A 17,100-nucleotide genomic window follows, 5' to 3' on the forward strand; every position below is an offset into this window, starting at 1 on the left:
TGAATGAAAAGCTTAGAGGTTTTCCTCCATTGACTAGTAATGTCCAAATAATGGGATAGTAATCTTTTTACATCTAAGCAAAAGAGCTTCTTCTCTTTTTCATTACTTGGATTTTGGCACAGGGAAGGAAGGACAATGTCCTGTGTTCTATGGAACATAGAAACCACTTTCGGCAGAAAGGAAGGGTCTGGCTTAATGAGTACCTTGTCATCTAAGATGTTAGTATAAGGTGGGGAAATTGAAAAGGCTGAAATTTCACCGACCCTCCTGGCTAAGGTGATTGCCAACAGGAAGGCTGTTTTGAAGGAAAGGAGTCTTGTAGGTAGGTCTTGTAATGGTTCAAATGGAGGCTCCATGAGGCTAGTGAGGACTAGGTTAAGGTCCCAGGGGGGACTGAAGGTCCCAGTATCGGTCTAACTCTGCTGATGGCTTTGAAAAATCTTCTAACCCAGAGGTGGTTAGCGATCAGGGAATCGAAAAAGGCACTTAGGGCAGATACCTATACCTTGAGAGTAGGGATGAGCGAACTCGAACTGTATAGTTCGGGTTCGTACCGAATTTTGGGGTGTCCGTGACACGGACCCGAACCCGGACATTTTCGTAAAAGTCCGGGTTCGGGTTCGGTGTTCGTCGCTTTCTTCGCGCTTTTGTGACGCTTTCTTGGCGCTTTTTGAAAGGCTGCAAAGCAGCCAATCAACAAGCGTCATACTACTTGCCCCAAGAGGCCATCACAGCCATGCCTACTATTGGCATGGCTGTGATTGGCCAGAGCACCATGTGACCCAGCCTCTATTTAAGCTGGAGTCACATAGCGCCGCCCGTCACTCTGCTCTGATTAGCGTAGGGAGAGGTTGCGGCTGCGACAGTAGGGCGAGATTAGGCAGATTAACTCCTCCAAAGGACTTGATTAACTGATCGATCTGCAGCTGTGGATCATTGAGCTGCTGATCCTCAATTGCTCACTGTTTTTAGGCTGCCCAGACCGTTTGTCAGTCACATTTTTCTGGGGTGATCGGCGGCCATTTTGTGTCTTGTGGTGCGCCAGCACAAGCTGCGACCAAGTGCATTTAACCCTCAATGGTGTGGTTGTTTTTTGGCTAAAGCCTACATCAGGGTGAAGCTGTCACACCAAGTGCATTTAACCAGCAATAGTCTGTTCATTTTTTGGCCATATACAAAATCAGGGGCAAGCTGCGCCTGTCACCAAGTGCATTTAACCCTCAATGGTGTGGTTGTTTTTTGGCTAAAGCCTACATCAGGGTGAAGCTGTCACACCAAGTGCATTTAACCAGCAATAGTCTGTTCATTTTTTGGCCATATACTAAATCAGGGGCAAGCTGCGCCTGTCACCAAGTGCATTTAACCCTCAATGGTGTGGTTGTTTTTTGGCTAAAGCCTACATCAGGGTGAAGCTGTCACACCAAGTGCATTTAACCAGCAATAGTCTGTTTATTTTTTGGCCATATCCCAGTCTAATTCTGTCACTAAATCCATACCGGTCACCCAGCGCCTAAATACTAGGCCTCAAATTTATATCCCGCTAAATCTGTCCTTAGTGCTGTAGCTGGGCGAGTTATTTAGTGTCCGTTCAAGCACATTTCTTGTTCTGGGTTGAAATACAATTCCCAATTTAGCAATTTCATAATTTAGTGGTTTCTGCTATATCAGAGCTATTTGAAATCTATCCCTAAAAGGGTATATAATATTCAAGGTGCACATTGGGTCATTCAGAATAACTTCACACACACCCGCTACTGTGTATTTCCAAGTCTAATTCTGGCACTAAACCCATACCTGTCACCCAGCGCCTAAATACTAGGCCTCAAATTTATATCCAGCTAAATCTGTCCCTAGTGCTGTAGCTGGGCGAGTTATTTAGTGTCCGTTCAAGCACATTTCTTGTTCTGGGTTGAAATACAATTCCCAATTTAGCAATTTCATAATTTAGTGGTTTATGCTATATCAGAGCTATTTGAAATCTATCCCTAAAAGGGTATATAATATTCAAGGTGCACATTGGGTCATTCAGAATAACTTCACACACACCCGCTACTGTGTATTTCCAAGTCTAATTCTGGCACTAAACCCATACCTGTCACCCAGCGCCTAAATACTAGGCCTCAAATTTATATCCCGCTAAATCTGTCCTTAGTGCTGTAGCTGGGCGAGTTATTTAGTGTCCGTTCAAGCACATTTCTTGTTCTGGGTTGAAATACAATTCCCAATTTAGCAATTTCATAATTTAGTGGTTTCTGCTATATCAGAGCTATTTGAAATCTATCCCTAAAAGGGTATATAATATTCAAGGTGCACATTGGGTCATTCAGAATAACTTCACACACACCCGCTACTGTGTATTTCCAAGTCTAATTCTGGCACTAAACCCATACCTGTCACCCAGCGCCTAAATACTAGGCCTCAAATTTATATCCCGCTAAATCTGTCCTTAGTGCTGTAGCTGGGCAAGTTATTTAGTGTCCGTTCAAGCACATTTCTTGTTCTGGGTTGAAATACAATTCCCAATTTAGCAATTTCATAATTTAGTGGTTTCTGCTATATCAGAGCTATTTGAAATCTATCCCTAAAAGGGTATATAATATTCAAGGTGCACATTGGGTCATTCAGAATAACTTCACACACACCCGCTACTGTGTATTTCCAAGTCTAATTCTGGCACTAAACCCATACCTGTCACCCAGCGCCTAAATACTAGGCCTCAAATTTATATCCCGCTAAATCTGTCCTTAGTGCTGTAGCTGGGCGAGTTATTTAGTGTCCGTTCAAGCACATTTCTTGTTCTGGGTTGAAATACAATTCCCAATTTAGCAATTTCATAATTTAGTGGTTTCTGCTATATCAGAGCTATTTGAAATCTATCCCTAAAAGGGTATATAATATTCAAGGTGCACATTGGGTCATTCAGAATAACTTCACACACACCCGCTACTGTGTATTTCCAAGTCTAATTCTGGCACTAAACCCATACCTGTCACCCAGCGCCTAAATACTAGGCCTCAAATTTATATCCCGCTAAATCTGTCCCTAGTGCTGTAGCTGGGCGAGTTATTTAGTGTCCGTTCAAGCACATTTCTTGTTCTGGGTTGAAATACAATTCCCAATTTAGCAATTTCATAATTTAGTGGTTTCTGCTATATCAGAGCTATTTGAAATCTATCCCTAAAAGGGTATATAATATTCAAGGTGCACATTGGGTCATTCAGAATAACTTCACACACACCCGCTACTGTGTATTTCCAAGTCTAATTCTGGCACTAAACCCATACCTGTCACCCAGCGCCTAAATACTAGGCCTCAAATTTATATCCCGCTAAATCTGTCCTTAGTGCTGTAGCTGGGCGAGTTATTTAGTGTCCGTTCAAGCACATTTCTTGTTCTGGGTTGAAATACAATTCCCAATTTAGCAATTTCATAATTTAGTGGTTTATGCTATATCAGAGCTATTTGAAATCTATCCCTAAAAGGGTATATAATATTCAAGGTGCACATTGGGTCATTCAGAATAACTTCACACACACCCGCTACTGTGTATTTCCAAGTCTAATTCTGGCACTAAACCCATACCTGTCACCCAGCGCCTAAATACTAGGCCTCAAATTTATATCCCGCTAAATCTGTCCTTAGTGCTGTAGCTGGGCGAGTTATTTAGTGTCCGTTCAAGCACATTTCTTGTTCTGGGTTGAAATACAATTCCCAATTTAGCAATTTCATAATTTAGTGGTTTCTGCTATATCAGAGCTATTTGAAATCTATCCCTAAAAGGGTAGATCATATTGAAGGTGCACATAGGGTCATTCAGAATAACTTCACACACACGCTTCTGTGCATTTCCAAGTCTAATTCTGTCACTAAATCCATACCGGTCACCCAGCGCCTAAATACTAGGCCTCAAATTTATATCCCGCTGAATTTGAATACAATACATTGGGCCAAATAATATATTTGTTGTTGTGGTGAACCATAACAATGAGAAAAACATCTAGTAAGGGACGCGGACGTGGACATGGTCGTGGTGGTGTTAGTGGACCCTCTGGTGCTGGGAGAGGACGTGGCCGTTCTGCCACATCCACACGTCCTAGTGTACCAACTACCTCAGGTCCCAGTAGCCGCCAGAATTTACAGCGATATATGGTGGGGCCCAATGCCGTTCTAAGGATGGTAAGGCCTGAGCAGGTACAGGCATTAGTCAATTGGGTGGCCGACAGTGGATCCAGCACGTTCACATTATCTCCCACCCAGTCTTCTGCAGAAAGCGCACAGATGGCGCCTGAAAACCAACCCCATCAGTCTGTCACATCACCCCCATGCATACCAGGGAAACTGTCTCAGCCTCAAGTTATGCAGCAGTCTCTTATGCTGTTTGAAGACTCCGCTGGCAGGGTTTCCCAAGGGCATCCACCTAGCCCTTCCCCAGCGGTGAAAGACATAGAATGCACTGACGCACAACCACTTATGTTTCCTGATGATGAGGACATGGGAATACCACCTCAGCATGTCTCTGATGATGACGAAACACAGGTGCCAACTGCTGCGTCTTTCTGCAGTGTGCAGACTGAACAGGAGGTCAGGGATCAAGACTGGGTGGAAGACGATGCAGGGGACGATGAGGTCCTAGACCCCACATGGAATGAAGGTCGTGCCACTGACTTTCACAGTTCGGAGGAAGAGGCAGTGGTGAGACCGAGCCAACAGCGTAGCAAAAGAGGGAGCAGTGGGCAAAAGCAGAACACCCGCCGCCAAGAGACTCCGCCTGCTACTGACCGCCGCCATCTGGGACCGAGCACCCCAAAGGCAGCTTCAAGGAGTTCCCTGGCATGGCACTTCTTCAAACAATGTGCTGACGACAAGACCCGAGTGGTTTGCACGCTGTGCCATCAGAGCCTGAAGCGAGGCATTAACGTTCTGAACCTGAGCACAACCTGCATGACCAGGCACCTGCATGCAAAGCATGAACTGCAGTGGAGTAAACACCTTAAAACCAAGGAAGTCACTCAGGCTCCCCCTGCTACCTCTTCTGCTGCTGCCGCCTCGGCCTATTCTGCTGCTGCCGCCTCGGCCTCTTCCTCCGCCTCTGGAGGAACGTTGGCACCTGCCGCCCAGCAAACAGGGGATGTACCACCAACACCACCACCACCACCTCCGTCACCAAGCGTCTCAACCATGTCACACGGCAGCGTTCGGCTCTCCATCTCACAAACATTTGATAGAAAGCGTAAATTCCCACCTAGCCACCCTCGATCCCTGGCCCTGAATGCCAGCATTTCTAAACTACTGGCCTATGAAATGCTGTCATTTAGGCTGGTGGACACAGACAGCTTCAAACAGCTCATGTCGCTTGCTGTCCCACAGTATGTTGTTCCCAGCCGGCACTACTTCTCCAAGAGAGCCGTGCCTTCCCTGCACAACCAAGTATCCGATAAAATCAAGTGTGCACTGCGCAACGCCATCTGTGGCAAGGTCCACCTAACCACAGATACGTGGACCAGTAAGCACGGCCAGGGACGCTATATCTCCCTAACTGCACACTGGGTAAATGTAGTGGCAGCTGGGCCCCAGGCGGAGAGCTGTTTGGCGCACGTCCTTCCGCCGCCAAGGATCGCAGGGCAACATTCTTTGCCTCCTGTTGCCACCTCCTCCTTCTCGGCTTCCTCCTCCTCTTCTTCCACCTGCTCATCCAGTCAGCCACACACCTTCACCACCAACTTCAGCACAGCCCGGGGTAAACGTCAGCAGGCCATTCTGAAACTCATATGTTTGGGGGACAGGCCCCACACCGCACAGGAGTTGTGGCGGGGTATAGAACAACAGACCGACGAGTGGTTGCTGCCGGTGAGCCTCAAGCCCGGCCTGGTGGTGTGTGATAATGGGCGAAATCTCGTTGCAGCTCTGGGACTAGCCAATTTGACGCACATCCCTTGCTTGGCGCATGTGCTGAATTTGGTGGTGCAGAAGTTCATTCACAACTACCCCGACATGTCAGAGCTGCTGCATAAAGTGCGGGCCGTCTGTTCGCGCTTCCGGCGTTCACATCCTGCTGCTGCTCGCCTGTCTGCGCTACAGCGTAACTTCGGCCTTCCCGCTCACCGCCTCATATGCGACGTGCCCACCAGGTGGAACTCCACCTTGCACATGCTGGACAGACTGTGCGAGCAGCAGCAGGCCATAGTGGAGTTTCAGCTGCAGCACGCACGGGTCAGTCGCACTACAGAACAGCACCACTTCACCACCAATGACTGGGCCTCCATGCGAGACCTGTGTGCCCTGTTGCGCTGTTTCGAGTACTCCACCAACATGGCCAGTGGCGATGACACCGTTATCAGCGTTACAATACCACTTCTATGTCTCCTTGAGAAAACACTTAGGGCGATGATGGAAGAGGAGGTGGCCCAGGAGGAGGAGGAGGAGGAGGAGGAAGAGGGGTCATTTTTAGCACTTTCAGGCCAGTCTCTTCGAAGTGACTCAGAGGGAGGTTTTTGGCAACAGCAGAGGCCAGGTACAAATGTGGCCAGCCAGGGCCCACTACTGGAGGACGAGGAGGACGAGGATGAGGAGGAGGTGGAGGAGGATGAGGATGAAGCATGGTCACAGCGGGGTGGCACCCAACGCAGCTCGGGTCCATCACTGGTGCGTGGCTGGGGGGAAAGGCAGGACGATGACGATACGCCTCCCACAGAGGACAGCTTGTCCTTACCCCTGGGCAGCCTGGCACACATGAGCGACTACATGCTGCAGTGCCTGCGCAACGACAGCAGAGTTGCCCACATTTTAACCTGTGCGGACTACTGGGTTGCCACCCTGCTGGATCCACGCTACAAAGACAATGTGCCCACCTTACTTCCTGCACTGGAGCGTGATAGGAAGATGCGCGAGTACAAGCGCACGTTGGTAGACGCGCTACTGAGAGCATTCCCAAATGTCACAGGGGAACAAGTGGAAGCCCAAGGCCAAGGCAGAGGAGGAGCAAGAGGTCGCCAAGGCAGCTGTGTCACGGCCAGCTCCTCTGAGGGCAGGGTTAGCATGGCAGAGATGTGGAAAACTTTTGTCAACACGCCACAGCTAACTGCACCACCACCTGATACGCAACGTGTTAGCAGGAGGCAACATTTCACTAACATGGTGGAACAGTACGTGTGCACACCCCTCCACGTACTGACTGATGGTTCGGCCCCATTCAACTTCTGGGTCTCTAAATTGTCCACGTGGCCAGAGCTAGCCTTTTATGCCTTGGAGGTGCTGGCCTGCCCGGCAGCCAGCGTTTTGTCTGAACGTGTATTCAGCACGGCAGGGGGCGTCATTACAGACAAACGCAGCCGCCTGTCTACAGCCAATGTGGACAAGCTGACGTTCATAAAAATGAACCAGGCATGGATCCCACAGGACCTGTCCGTCCCTTGTCCAGATTAGACATTAACTACCTCCCCATAACCATATATTATTGGACTCCAGGGCACTTCCTCATTCAATCCTATTTTTATTTTCATTTTACCATTATATTGCGAGGCTACCCAAAGTTGAATGAACCTCTCCTCTGCCTGTGTGCTAGGCCTAAATATATGCCAATGGACTGTTGCAGTGGTGGGTGACGTGAAGCCTCATTCTCTGCTATGACATGCAGACTAATTCTCTGCTGACATGAAGACAGATTCTCTGTTACGGGACCTCCCTCCTCTGCCTGGGTGCTGGGCCTAAATATATGCCAATGGACTGTTGCAGTGGTGGGTGACGTGAAGCCTGATTCTCTGCTATGACATGCAGACTAATTCTCTGCTGACATGAAGACAGATTCTCTGTTACGGGACCTCTCTCCTCTGCCTGTGTGTGTGCTGGGCCTAAATATATGCCAATGGACTGTTGCAGTGGTGGCTGACGTGAAGCCTCATTCTCTGCTATGACATGCAGACTAATTCTCTGCTGACATGAAGACAGATTCTCTGTTACGGGACCTCTCTCCTCTGCCTGTGTGTGTGCTGGGCCTAAATATATGCCAATGGACTGTTGCAGTGGTGGCTGACGTGAAGCCTCATTCTCTGCTATGACATGCAGACTAATTCTCTGCTGACATGAAGCCAGATTGTCTGTTACGGGACCTCTCTCCTCTGCCTGTGTGTGTGCTGGGCCTAAATATATGCCAATGGACTGTTGCAGTGGTGGCTGACGTGAAGCCTCATTCTCTGCTATGACATGCAGACTAATTCTCTGCTGACATGAAGACAGATTCTCTGTTACGGGACCTCCCTCCTCTGCCTGGGTGCTGGGCCTAAATATATGCCAATGGACTGTTGCAGTGGTGGCTGACGTGAAGCCTCATTCTCTGCTATGACATGCAGACTAATTCTCTGCTGACATGAAGACAGATTCTCTGTTACGGGACCTCCCTCCTCTGCCTGGGTGCTGGGCCTAAATATATGCCAATGGACTGTTGCAGTGGTGGGTGACGTGAAGCCTCATTCTCTGCTATGACATGCAGACTGATTCTCTGCTGACATGAAGCCAGATTGTCTGTTACGGGACCTCCCTCCTCTGCCTGGGTGCTGGGCCTAAATATATGCCAATGGACTGTTGCAGTGGTGGCTGACGTGAAGCCTCATTCTCTGCTATGACATGCAGACTGATTCTCTGCTGACATGAAGCCAGATTGTCTGTTACGGGACCTCTCTCCTCTGCCTGTGTGCTAGGCCTAAATATATGCCAATGGACTGTTGCAGTGGTGGCTGACGTGAAGCCTCATTCTCTGCTATGACATGCAGACTGATTCTCTGCTGACATGAAGCCAGATCGTCTGTTACGGGACCTCTCTGCTCTGCCTGTGTGCTAGGCCTAAATATATGCCAATGGACTGTTGCAGTGGTGGGTGACGTGAAGCCTCATTCTCTGCTATGACATGCAGACTGATTCTCTGCTGTCATGAAGCCAGATTGTCTGTTACGGGACCTCTCTGCTCTGCCTGTGTGCTAGGCCTAAATATATGCCAATGGACTGTTGCAGTGGTGGGTGACGTGAAGCCTCATTCTCTGCTATGACATGCAGACTGATTCTCTGCTGACATGAAGCCAGATTGTCTGTTACGGGACCTCTCTCCTCTGCCTGTGTGCTAGGCCTAAATATATGCCAATGGACTGTTGCAGTGGTGGCTGACGTGAAGCCTCATTCTCTGCTATGACATGCAGACTAATTCTCTGCTGACATGAAGCCAGATTGTCTGTTACGGGACCTCTCTCCTCTGCCTGGGTGCTGGGCCTAAATTTATGACAATGGACTGTTGCAGTGGTGGCTGACGTGAAGCCTGATTCTCTGCTATGACATGCAGACTGATTCTCTGCTGACATGAAGCCAGATCCTCTGTTACGGGACCTCTCTCCTCTGCCTGTGTGTGTGCTGGGCCTAAATATATGCCAATGGACTGTTGCAGTGGTGGCTGACGTGAAGCCTCATTCTCTGCTATGACATGCAGACTGATTCTCTGCTGACATGAAGCCAGATTCTCTGTTACGGGACCTCTCTCCTCTGCCTGTGTGTGTGCTGGGCCTAAATATATGCCAATGGACTGTTGCAGTGGTGGCTGACGTGAAGCCTCATTCTCTGCTATGACATGCAGACTAATTCTCTGCTGACATGAAGACAGATTCTCTGTTACGGGACCTCCCTCCTCTGCCTGGGTGCTGGGCCTAAATATATGCCAATGGACTGTTGCAGTGGTGGCTGACGTGAAGCCTCATTCTCTGCTATGACATGCAGACTAATTCTCTGCTGACATGAAGACAGATTCTCTGTTACGGGACCTCTCTCCTCTGCCTGGGTGCCGGGGCCTAAATATCTGAGAATGGACTGTTCCAGTGGTGGGTGACGGGAAGCCAGATTCTCTGCTATGGAACCTCTCTCCAATTGATTTTGGTTAATTTTTATTTATTTAATTTTTATTTTAATTCATTTCCCTATCCACATTTGTTTGCAGGGGATTTACCTACATGTTGCTGCCTTTTGCAGCCCTCTAGCTCTTTCCTGGTCTGTTTTACAGCCTTTTTAGTGCCGAAAAGTTCGGGTCCCCATTGACTTCAATGGGGTTCGGGTTCGGGGCGAAGTTCGGATCGGGTTCGGATCCCGAACCCGAACATTTCCGGGATGTTCGGCCGAACTTCTCGAACCCGAACATCCAGGTGTTCGCTCAACTCTACTTGAGAGTGCTAGGCCTCAAATTCTTTTCATGACCGGCTTGTAAGAAATCTAGGATCTTACACATAGGAGGAGAGTTTAAAGGATTCACCAGATCCTTGGCAAACTTCTGGAAGGTGTTCCAAATTCTGCTGCTTAAGAAATATGCTACCTTGTTTTCCGTGCCCTTTAGATGTACTACCGTAATGGACGGGACACAAGGAATTATAATGGAAAAATGTCTGCAGCCAACAGCATAAGATTTTCTGATTTGGTTCCTCCTTGTCTGTTCAGATAGGAAACGACTGTGGCATTGTCCGAAAAAACTTTTATAGTTTTTCCCTGAACTAAAGGAAGGAATTATTTTAAGGTGAGAAGAACTGCTCTCGGCTCTCTCATATTTTGAATCTTCTTCATTCCAAATGCCTTGCCGCAGGTACCCCTAGCAACAGGCCCCCTAGCCGAAAGGACTTGCGTCGGTGGTAAGGGTTACAAAATTCTGTTGGTTCCAAGGAAGACCCTGGGACAGATTTACAGGATTCAGCCACCAGCAAAAATATTGAATCACCTGAGGGGTGAGTGTGAGTGATGTATCTAGCGGGCAAAGGGCACCCTGGCATTCCTTCAGAGTTTGCCACTGGAAGGGTCTGGAGTGAAGCTGGCTCCAACTGACCACTGGTATAGTGGAAGTCATTCTGCCCAACACCGTCATTGCCTGCCTGATAGTACTTTTTTTGCAGATATCAGAGACTGAACTCCCTGTGTTAATTTCTGAATCTTGTCTTGGGGAAGGATACAGCGTAAATTCTACGAGTTCAGGATCATTCCTAGAAAGACACATTCTTGGGAGGGTATTAGATGTGATTTCCCCCAGTTTATTTGCCAGCCGAGTTCTTCTAGGATCTGTACCACTTCTTTGAGATGCAACTCCAGATTTCTTTGCTCTGACGCTGTGGTTATGTGCTGCGGTCATGTGCTGCGTCACGTGACCACTGTGTCAGCTTCGTTCCGCCCCTATTCTGGGCACTGATTTGTCCACTAGTCCTAAAGCTCCATGACTACTGATGGAGGTGTTACCTAAGTTTTTAATTAATCCTTTCACACACCTGTGTGGGCAGTATATTAGGGGAGTGTTTGTTCATTGTTTCACATCCCCAGAAGAAGCCAGATTGACTGGCGAAACGGTGTTGGGTCTCCATTTGCCATTGCTTGGGGCTTATTGTCTTGAGGTGTCTTGGTGACTAGCATCTGATTATCTTAATATATTTTTCCCTGACTCCTGGTGTGCTGACCTCCCAGCCCCTCCTTGGGTCCTATTCCCCTCCCTTGTGTTCCACCTTTGTGCTGCCATTTTTATCTTCATGTATGTATTTTACATTGTCAATAAAGTTTACTTATATTTACTATGAAAATATTTTTGTGCAATTTCTTTGGTGATTGTAGGTGATGAATCTGACCTTCTATTGAAACAGTGATCCTGAGAAATTTTTGACAGTCTGCATGAATAGGGATGTGGTAGTATGCATCTCTTATGTCTATTGTAGCCATGAAGCAGCCCCCAAAAAGATGTTTTAAAACTGACTGGATTGACTCCATTTTGAACTTTTTGTAAGAGAGAAATTGATTTAGATCTTTTAAGTTTATAATGGTTCTGAATGTGCCATCTGGTTTGGGAACCAGAAAAAGGGAAGAGTAGAAACCCTTTCCTTTTTCTGACTCTGGCACTGGAACCAGAACATTTTTTCTGTAACAGAGAGGCAATCTCCTGTTGTAAAGCTAGTTTTTTTACAGAATTTCTTAGGATACTTGTGACTTTGAATCTGTCCGGTGGGCGAGAGACAAACTCCAGGCAAAAACCTTCCTTTATGATGCTCAAAATCCAGAGGCTTGAGGAGATTTTCTCCCAAGAGTGAAGGAAGTGAGTAAGTCTGCCGCCCACAGAAGAGAAACTGTCATTGCTGAGTGGGTTTAGAACCAGATGAGGATTGGGAACCGAACAAGAAACCCTTGCCTTTCCTATTTTTATTGTCTGCTCTGAAATCCTTTCTTTGTCCTTTATAAAAATCCTTTTTGTTCCTTCAAAAAAACACTGTTTTTTGGGGGGCCTGGAGACAGGGAAACCTTTTTTATTGTCTGAAGCCTTATCTAAAAGGCCATCTAAAATAGAACCAAAAAGATAATCGCCCTGACAAGGAATGGTGCAAAGTTTATTTTTTGATCCATTGTCTCCAGACCACCCTTTGAGCCAAATAGCTCTCCTAGCTGAATGAGAGAGTGCAGCTGACCTAGCGTTCAATTTCAACGCGTCGGCTAAGGGCGTCAGAAATGAAATCCACCGCTTTAAGGATTGTGGGAAAAACGGCTAGTAATTGATCCCTCTGAGTTTTATTTTGAATGTGAGATTCTATAGCCATCCTGTAGCCATAATTTAAAAGATCTAGCAGTGGATGTGGCGGCAATATTTGGCTTAAAGGCTTGAGCTGAGGTTTCCCAAACTTTTCTGAGGTAAACATCCGCTCGCCTATCCATAGGGTCCTTAAGAGTGCCAAGGTCCTCAAACGGTAAGGCTGACTTCTTTGAAATTTTAGCAACAGGTGCATCCAACTTAGGAGGCCTGTCCCAATTAATAGAGTCCGCCTCATCAAAAGGATACTTCCTTTTTACATTTTTAGGGACAATTATTTTTTTTATCAGGCTTTTTCCATTCTTTTTGTATCAAGAATTTTATTTTTTCATTCACCGGAAAAACTCTGGATTTTCTCTGACCTAGGTCGCCAAACATAATATCCTGAATGGATTTCGGATCTCTGGATTCATCAACCTTCATTGTAGCACGGATTGCTTTTAATAAAGCTTCTGTATCATCCGGGGGAAAAAGTGGCCTGCTGGTGGATTCTTCGTCCTGCGACGAGTCTGAACTATCTAGGATCTCCCCTAGCTCACTTTCTTCCAATAAATCCGAATCTGACATTTTATTAGCCATGCCTTGTCTGCCCGAGATTACGGAAGGGAGGCTCTTTTTGAAAACTTTCAAGGAATCAAAAACTTCCGACTTCACCATATCTCTAATATTCTGAAGTAGGGATGGGGACTCTTCTTCCACTACTTTTTCAACACAATGTTGACATAACAACTTTGGCCAAGAGGGCGCAAGCTTCTTTTTACACACAGCACATTTTTTCCCTCTGGTCTTTGAGACCGCATTTCTAGGCCCCTCTTTTATTTTCGGTCTGATCTCATGACCCTCCTGCGGTTCAGCACGCTGGGCACGCTCATCCTCCATGGCACTGTAGGATAGAGTGTTGTCCAGAAGGAAATCCGGATTCTTAGTAAGCTGGCTGGGTTGCTTCTGACCGCGTGCTCCTGTGGGAAAGAAATCCCTCGTTCAGGTCCTTGCTGGAGCTAGCTGCGGCCTTTAGTAGGGATTTTACTTCCTACTTCCGGAACGAACGTTGCATGCGTTCCAAACACCGGAAGTCACAGAGAGTACCTCCGGTTCTCGCCTGTCAAGCGAGACTTCGGCCCTCTCAGATGCGTGTCGGTCGCACCTCCCAGTGCGGCCAGGACTGCAGCTTAGCAGCAGTGCGGAATGAACCAGGACCCCAGAAGCGAGCACCAGACTTTCTTCAGCGGCTCCTAGAGGAAACTTAAGCCGGATCAGGTAACCCCTCTACAGAGCAAAACCAGGGGCCCTTCAGCCTAAAATATTCTGCTCTCCACGCGACCGTCCTATGTCTAGGACAGGAAACAGGAACTGGTGGTCTTGGGGCCATGTTCCTCCTTAAGAGCTCTCCACAAAAGTTCCTGTTTTCTGTCCTGGATGGAGGCGGTCTCTCAAGGGTGCTGTCATGGGCGTAAGGAAAAAAAATACACTGAAGGCAGTCCAAACGAGCAAATATATATACACCTCAACAAAGGCAAAATTATAGCTACATGCAAAAAAGGAGATCTCCATATTAGGCTACTTTCACACTAGCATTCGGGGCTCCGCTTGTGAGTTCCGTTTGAAGGCTCTCACAAGCGGCCCCGAACGGATCCGTACTGCCCTAATGCATTCTGAGTGGATGCGGATCCGCTCAGAATGCATCAGTCTGGCACCGTTTGTCCTCCGCTCAGCAGGCGGACACCCGAACGCTGCTTGCAGCGTTCGGGTGTCCGCCTGGCCGTTCGGAGGCAAACGGATCCGTCCAGACTTACAATGTAAGTCAATTGGGACGGATCCGTTTGAAGTTGACACAATATGGCTCAATTTTCAAACGGATCTGTTTTTTTTCGTTCATGGTAATGCAAACGGATCTGTTCTGAACGGATCTAAGCCTTTGCATTATAAGTGCGGATCCGTCTGTGCAGATACCAGATGGATCCGCACCTAAACGCAGGTGTGAAAGTAGCCTTACTTAGTGTTGATCCCGAATATTCGAATTGCAAATTTTAATCGCGAATATCGGCACTTCGAGAATTCGCGAATATTTCGAATATTGCAAAAATATATTCGAAATCGCGAATATTCAATTTTTCCACAAAATACCAGTGATGCGAATTTTATGTCGAATTTTCGTAATCAAGAAAATAATGCCTGGAGTTCGCGAATTCTCGAATACATGGCGAATATTCGCCCAAATATTCGCGAAATATCGCGAATTCGAATATTGCACCTGCTGCTCATCACTAATTACAATAAACCAGGAACATACTATAATAACTATAATAGCTATAGACATAGATGATCTCAGTATATAGGCGATCTCAGTATATGCCCTACAACCAATACCACGGAGATAGGAGAACCAATACAAGGAGAGGAATTTAAGCATATAAAAAAAAAAAAACGATGAGAGAAGACAGGATGAACCGATACAATTGCAGAATGAACATGTAAGCAAGACTATGGAGGAGGTCCAAATTTTTCCACATCAGGGAATAAAGGGAACTCAAAGGGAAGAGAATGTGGGAACTCAAGAAAGGATAGACAAGAGCAGAACCCCGCTAAAAAGAGTTAGAGGAAAAAGGGAAAAATCAAAGCCCCAGATCCAAGAAAATGAAATAAAAGGAATCTACAACTTATGTTTGCATCAGCTCACAAAATTTGCGGAAAAAGTACTAATGAAGGGTTTGAAATTTGCCCCTACTAAAACGATGAATAAATTAGAAACATTCATAGATGTGCATAAATACATAAGTGGCTAAATGTGCCCTGTTAAACCGCAGAATAGAAAATATCGCAACCAAAGATAAAGTAGCAGTTCACACTGAGCTGCGGGAAAAATCTACATTTTGTCCACAAATGAAGAAGAATGACTGTATAGAGGCCTTACAAAAGAGGAGTACTAAAATAATTAGAAAATATAAACATAAATCGTGTATATCGCAATTATATAAGTATGAGGAAAAACAAGCTTTCTTGGCTTTAGAAAAGAAAGGCGAGATTGTAATAAAACCCGCTGATAAGGGGGAGTGGAGTTGTGTTATTAGATAGGATAAAGTATCAGGCAAAAATGTTGAGATTATTAGATAATGAATAGTGGTGAGCGGCAGGGGTCATATTCGAATTCGAGATATTTAGCGAATATTTTGTAGAAAATTTGAATATTCGTTATATTCTACAATTTTTTTTACTAAAAAAATCGGCAAGGTAATAAACGTGTAATATGCGAATTTTCGCAATGCAAATTTTTATTGTGAATTTTTCAACTTACAACTATTACACAAAGAAGATTATAGCACAATATTTTTTTTTGAATATTCGCTATATTGCTATAACTTAGTTTTTTTGAATATTCGTAATATTCTAAAACAAGAATATATAGCAATATAGCGAATATTCGAAAAAAAAACAAATATAGAGCAATTTAGCTAATATAGTGCTATAATCTCCTTTGTCTAATAGTTGTAATTTTTTTCTCATCTGTCAATAATGGTTAATCTCCTTAGCATTAAATCATATTGAAAAGCGTTAAGTTCGTGCAAGCGAGACTGGATTAATGCAATTTCCACTGCTCTGATAGTGGAATAATTGTCTTTGTTCAGGCGATGGAGGTCTGCTAATTGAGTTTGCATTTGAAGTAAAGTCTGTGACCTAAGAAGCTTGTTTGAGAAAATGTCCCCTTACAGTTATTTTCATAGCACACCAAAGAGTGCTATCTGTGGTTTGACCATTGTCATTGTCTTGGAAATAATTTTCAAGACATTGAATAGTTTGGGGGGAGTATCTCGGACTTTGTAAAATATAATTGTTAAGTTTTCAGACTGAGTAGGAAGATGAAGTGTATTGTTCCGTCACAGACATAGATATAGGTGTGTGGTCAGACCAAGTAATAGTTTGAATGGCCGTGGAGTTTGTGAAAGAAAGCAACTGCTTGTCCATTAAAAAGTAATCAATACGGGTATAAATCTTGTGAGCACATGAAAAAAAGGTAAAATCACGCTCAGTAGGGGCTGAATCCGCCAGGCATCATACAAATCACAAGTATTAGTGATTAGTGAGCATGCTCGGCCGAATACCTGTTCGGCTCGGGCATCTCTATGATTGGCACATGGTGGTGCTCGGCCGAGTACCGCATGTGCTCGAGCGCCATGCTGGAGTCTCCTCCCCGCATGTTTTGTGGCTGCTAAGCAGCCAATAAACGTGCAGGTAAGTACTGCCATCACTGTGAGGCCAGTAGCCATGTTGGCTGCTGGCATTACAGTGATTGGCTGGCCGGAACGCGACATCGGGTGCTATATAGCACCAGATGACACATGCTCGGATCAGTCATAGTTAGGAAGAGCAGAGGGTAGGAAGGGAAAGGCAGTGTAGGGAGCGAAATTCTCAGTTATTATTAGAAGAAAGCTTTTCAAAGACCCAAAAGTCCTTTTAAGGACTACTGTGTGTGTGTGTGTGTTTTAGAGCAGCAATATATTTTTACCTGCGCTAAATTGATCAGTCTCAGAGAT

The sequence above is a fragment of the Bufo gargarizans genome, chromosome 10, assembly GCF_014858855.1.
Source record: "Bufo gargarizans isolate SCDJY-AF-19 chromosome 10, ASM1485885v1, whole genome shotgun sequence".
Lineage (NCBI taxonomy): Eukaryota > Metazoa > Chordata > Amphibia > Anura > Bufonidae > Bufo > Bufo gargarizans.